The sequence below is a fragment of the Peromyscus eremicus genome, chromosome X, assembly GCF_949786415.1.
Source record: "Peromyscus eremicus chromosome X, PerEre_H2_v1, whole genome shotgun sequence".
Classification (NCBI taxonomy): domain Eukaryota; kingdom Metazoa; phylum Chordata; class Mammalia; order Rodentia; family Cricetidae; genus Peromyscus; species Peromyscus eremicus.
This window is the reverse complement of record NC_081439.1, coordinates 1798508-1804609: the sequence shown is the minus strand read 5'-3', so window position 1 is coordinate 1804609 and position 6102 is coordinate 1798508. Positions and strand designations below refer to the sequence as shown.

Below are 6102 nucleotides of genomic sequence, written 5' to 3'. Positions count from 1 at the left end.
CATCTCTATGAGTCCCATTATTTGAAGCAAGTTCCAAAGTGGAGTGTCAATATATGCTCTGGCAGAAAGGTTTCTGCTTTTCTAAGCCACTGACTCTGTGTCCTGAAACTTGCATCCAGTAATTATACCCATGATGCTGCTGCCAAGTAGTGAGTCTCAAAAAAGAGTAGACACAGAGGCAGCTTCCTGATGATTCTTTATTCCACTAAGGGGGGGCACAACACTGGTCGTTTAACAGCATCTCCATTATTCTAATTCTCTTCTTGGCTCCCTGGCTTAATAAGGCACTCACAAAAGTTTCCAAAATACAGTTGAGAAATCCAGCCCCTGTGATTGAAATTCTGTCCCTCTGAATGAACTCTGTCAAATTTGGATTTTGCACTTTCCCAAAAGACAGACTCTTCCCTCATGGATGTATACTGTGTCCATGTGAGGCAGTGACTTCTTATAGCCATGTTCCTTTCCTGAGGACTGAGACATGGTTTCTCTTCTGGTTGGATATCAGGTAACTTAAAATACTCGCCTTTCTTAAAATTTCTGGAACCAAATTCTGACAGATATCAATCATCTTTCTATAGATGAATCCTGTTAATTCATCTTTCTTTTCTGCCACAAATTTTTACAGAGATGGCATTTTTATCCATGGGGTTGGGATACTTTTGGGGGAAACAAATGACCACATGCTTGAAGGGGTACTAGAACACCTGGTGAATGTCCATGGTGACCCCCATGTCATGCACCTGCCTCCAGGTGCCTCACTGAGCTCCAGCCCTACATCCGTATTTTTATGGAAATTCTGGGGAGCAAACTCAAGGTCCTCATGTTTGTTTGGCAAGCACTTTACCAACTGAGCTATCTCTCCAGCCCCTGGAACTACTTCAGTGTAAAAAGTTGCTATAATTATGTGGTGGTTTGAATAAGAATGATCCCTATACAGTCATACATTTGAATGTTTGGTTCCCAGTTGGTGGACTGTTTACGAAGGATTAGGAGGTATGGCCTTGTTGGAGGAAGTGTGTCACTGGGGTTGGATTTTGAGCTTTCAAAAGCCCATGCCAAGTCCAGTTTCTCTCCCTCCTTCTCCCTCTTCTCTCCCTCCCTCTCTCTCTCTCTCTCTCTCTCTCTCTCTCTCTCTCTCTCTCTCTCTCTCTCTCTCTCTCTCTCTGTCTCCCTCCCTCCTCCTCTCTCTGCCTGCTGCATAGGATCAAGATGTAAGCTTTCAATTACTGCTCCAGAGCCATGCCTGCCTTCCTGCTACTACACTCCCCACCATGATGATCATAGACTAAACTTCTGAAACTGTAAGCAGGCCCCTAATTAGATGCTTTCTTTTATAAATTGCTTTGGTCATGGTGTCTCTTTGTAGCAATAGAACAGTTGAATACAGGCTATACTCACACAGTGAAAAATCTGGTTGGATAGTCAGACCATTGATAGAAAAGTATTTTTCACTTGGTCTAAATAATGACTCCCACCAACAACAGTAGATGAGGCATCCTATGTAAGAAAAGTTGGAAAATATAGTTTGGTCACAGGTGAGATGGCTCAACAGGTAAGAGCACTTGCCATACAACCTTGATGACTTCAGTCCAATTCCTGGGGCCCACCTGGTGGAGGATAAAGAAAACTGACCACTGAAAGTTGTCTTCTTAATTCCATACATGTGCCATGGCACACATATGCTTGTTCCTCCCCACAATAAATAATAATAATAAATAAAATAATTTAGAATTTTTTAAACTTTCTTCTTATTTATTATTTGTGTCTTTCATATCATGCATCTCAATCCTATTCATTTCCCTGTCCCTTCATATCAACCCTCTGCCCTTGCAGCTCCCCCCAAAAAATAAAGTTTAAGATTAAAAAAAAGGGGGAAAATCTCATCATGGAAGCTGTAGTGTGACACAGTGAGTCACGTAGTAAACCCTTTGTCCATATATCTTTACTTGCAAGTGTTCATTGCAAAGAGTCATTGTACTGGTTCGAGGCCTCTGGTTTCTGTAGCTAGAGTTTTCCTGCCTGGCCCACAGTCAGGACAAATCTCTCTCACCTGCCAGTCCCACAGCTGCTCAGACCCAACCAAGCAAATACAGAGATTTATATTAGTTACAAACTGTATGGCCGTGGCAGGCTTCTTGCTAACTGTTCTTACAGCTTAAATTAATCCATTTCCATTAATCTATACCTTGCCACGTGGCTCATGGCTTACCGGCATCTTCACATGCTGTTTGTCATCGTGGCGGCTGGCAGTGTCTCTCTGACTCAGCCTTCCACTTCCCAGCTTTATTCTCCTCCTTGTCCCGCCCATACTTCCTGCCTAGCCAACGGCCAATCAGTGTTTTATTGACCAATCAGCAACACATTTGCCATACAGAACATCCTACAGCAGGTTTCTGCTACACTATCCATGCTGGGACCTCACTGGGACTCCTCTTGGATATCGTGTTGTTGCCCTGTGTCATGGAAATCCTGCAGCTTTGGGTCTGCAGGACTGGCCCCTTCACATGCTCCAGCAGATCACAGATGGGGTGGACGTTGGGGTGGGCGAACTAATAACCCTGGTTCTGGGTCTGGGTAGTTGCAGGGTTGATCAGTCCACCAGTTATCCCCCATCCTCACCACCAGGGTGAGCTCTCCAGCATTGCACCCCTTGCAGCAATGAGCAGGGGGTGAGGTCAGTTCTCCTGCTTTCATGTCCTCAGGGTCAACTCCACTGGGTTGCCCAGGTGAGGTGCAGGGGCCACTCTCTCGAGTGTTGCAGTTTGGTAAGGGGCAGAGACAGCTCTCCCGCTCTTATGATTTCAAGGCCAGCTCTCTCACCCGCCACAGGCTGCAGGGGTATGGGAGTGGTGGGGAGGGCATCTCTTACCCAGCCCACACCACCACATGGCAGATGAGGGATGGTGCCAGATCTTCCACGCTCACGTTCTCTGGCCGGTTCACCCACACCCCCTGTGGATAGGGTCAGCTCTGCTGTGCTGCCCAGGAGAGATGCAGGGCCCACTTTCCTGAGTCCTGCAGCTGGTAAGGGTGAGGGTCAGCTCCCTTGCCCACCACAGGTAGCAGGGGAAAGGAGGGGAGGTCATCTTTCCATAGCCCTCTCCACCACATGGCAGATGAGGGGGTGTGGCTAGCTATCCCACTCTCACACTCTCAGGTCCAGCTCACCCGTGCCTCTGCCAACAGGGTCAGCTCCACTATGCCTCCCAGGAGAGGAGCAGGGCCTGCTTTCCTGAGTTCTGCAGCTGATAAGGGGTGGATCGGCTCCCTGGTCTGTCACAGGTGAAATGGGAGAGGGATAAGCAGGAACATCTCTCCCCCCGCCCATGCTGCCACATGACAGACAAGTAGTGGGGACAGCTCTCCTGCGCTCACAACTTCGGGGCTGGCTCATCCACACCTCTGCCAACAGGGTCAGCTCTGCTGTACTGCCCAGACAAATTGCAGGGCCCGTTCTCCCCAGTGTTGCAGCTGGTAAAGAGCAAGTTCAGCTCCCTTGTCAGCTGGAGATGGTAGGGCAAGGGAAAAGAGCATCTTTCTCTGGATCCCACCACCACACCACAGATGAGGAAGACAGTACCACCTATGCCCCTCTCACATCCTTAGGGCTGGCTCACTTGCACCCCTGTCTACAGGGTCAGCTCTATTGTGCTGTCCCAGTGAGGCACAGAGCTTGTCCTCCAGAGTGCTGCAGCTGGTGAGGAGTTGGGTCAGATCCCCCATCTGTTGCAAGGGGTGAGGGGAGGAGGGCATTTTTCCCTCACTCATGCCACCACATGGCATATGAGAGGGGCTCTCCTGTGGAGGCCCACAAAAGTTCCTAGTGAGATCTGAGCTTACTTTATCCAGCAGAGCTGCATTGCTTGACCACGTTTGTGGTTACCAGGTGATTGGAAAGGGTCTGCACTTGGCTGAGCTAGGGGGAGGTCTTTTGCTCCACCCCTTGGCATTCCTATAAATAGCCCTTTAGAAGAGCCAGAAGGGGCTGGTGAATTAGGATCCAGGCCCTCCTGAGGCTATCCTGTGTTTCTATCTGTTTCTCTCTCCTCTATCTTTCTATCTAAATCTATCTCTCACTCCTCAAGAGTACACTGAGGTAAAATGTGGGAGTCAGTCTGCCAGCTGATCTCCCACACTTTCCCATTCTCATGCCCTCAGGGCTAGTTTGCCCATGCCCCTACAAACAGGGTCAGCTCTATTGTGCTGCCCAGGTGAGGTGTAGGACCCTCTCTGCTGAGTCCTTCAGTGAGGGACAGGACCAGTTCTCCCTAGTGCTGCAGTCAGTGAGGGGTGGGGCCAACTCTGTACAGCCCTATCTTCACTGCCTTTGGTAGTATCAGGAGCCACGAACATATATCAACAGCGACCATGGGCTGCATCAGAGCCTGAACTCAGACATGGGCCCCAGCAACATCCCAGGCCCAAACATCACCATGGCCCTGGGTGGCACCCATCTCAGCTCACTCCTCATATCTTTCTCCTCTTCAGATATGCCTCTGTCCACAGGACATGAACCATTCTCTCTATCTCTGTGTCTCTGTGTCTGTCTCTCTCTGTCTCTCTCTGTCTCTCTCTCTCTCTCTCTCTCTCTCTCTCTCTCCCCCTCCCTCCCTCCCCATACCATATCATACATTTGCTTACCATAGTAGTGCCTGTCTGCCTGGTGCCATAAGGTACTGAGTAGGTCCGAGTTTTCTCCTCAGAGTCCAGGGCAGACGTTCCAGGCCTGCCCTGCATGTAGGTCTCTTTGTCTCACTTAGTCCATCATGCTTCCTCATGACCAAGATCATAATAGTGCCCGACCGTCTGGTTCCTCTGGTGCAGGGCTGGCTTCTGGTTGGTGCTGAGGTGTCACTGGAGTCCTCTTGCAAGCCTGGGCTAGAAAGCTTGGGTTGCAATCCGTTGACTTCCACCCACCCCAGCAGCATGACATGGCATAGAGGTGTTGCTCTAATTTAGAATTTTAAAAATAAAATACAGTTTCTTTTCTTTCTTTTTTTGTTTTTATTTTTCGAGACAGGGTTTCTCTGTGTAGTTCTGGCTGTTCTGGAACTCACTCTGTAGACCAAGCTGGCCTTGAACTCACATAGATCCATCTGCCTGTATCTTCCCTGCCTCCCAAGTGCTGGGATTCAAGGTCACCACCACCTGGTGAAAAAAATATAGTCTTTATAACATAATTACTTCTCCTCTTCCTCCTCCTCCTTCTTTTCTCCTTCTTTTTTCTTCTCCTCCCTCTCTATCTCTATCTCTATCTCTATCTCTATCTCAGTCTCTCTCTCTCTCTCTCTCTCTCTCTGTGTGTGTGTGTGTGTGAGTGAGAGAGAGAGAGAGAGAGAGAGAGAGAGAGAGAGAGAGAGAGAGAGAGAGCAGAGAGGTCACTAATCCTACCTTTATTTATTAGCTTTTTAGTCCTTGGTTTTCTTGGGTGGGTGGAGGGCCATGTGGAAAGGAGGAGATAGTGCCTCAAGTAGCCCAGGCTGGTCTTGAACTTCCCCCTGCTTCTACCTCTCAAGTGCTGGAAACATATTACCACACTCAGCTACAACTTGTATAATTTCAATTTAATTTTAGTTTAATATGATTTGGGGTTAGACTGACAATGGGCTGAGAGTTAATAGAGAGGAGCCTTAACTTTCAGTTTTATTTTAGGGTCTCTGAAAAAATTACAGATTGATTTGGGTTTTGTTTCAGGTTTGAGTTTCTCATGAGCACATATTTCAAAGCAATGAGTTTTAGAAATTATTTCTCTAAAATAGTTTTATTTAGTAGTATCTTCATGTAGAACATTGTCCCTGAGGGACAGAGCTCCCATAGGCACCGGAAGGCTGAGGCACATGCATCTCTATTTATTTATTTTAAAATAATGTATTTATTTGTATTTTATGTGCATTGGTGTTTTGCCTGCATATATGTCTGTGTGAGGGTGTTGGATCCTCTGGAACTGAAGTTACAGACAGTTGTGAGTGGACATGTGAGTGTTGGGGATTGAACCCAGGTCCTCTGGAAGAGCAGCCGGTGTTCTTAACCACTGAGCCACCTCTCCAGACCCTGCACCTCTATTTCTTTATCTCTGACGAATTAGAGAGGAACAATATAAAG

At 47.7% G+C, this 6102-nt stretch overlaps 1 pseudogene; it reads right to left on the bottom strand.

Moving 5' to 3' along the window:
* Nucleotides 1-205: 205 nt before the first annotated feature.
* On the bottom strand, nucleotides 206-731 carry LOC131899640 (PRELI domain-containing protein 2-like; annotated as a pseudogene).
* Nucleotides 732-6102: the final 5371 nt, after the last annotated feature.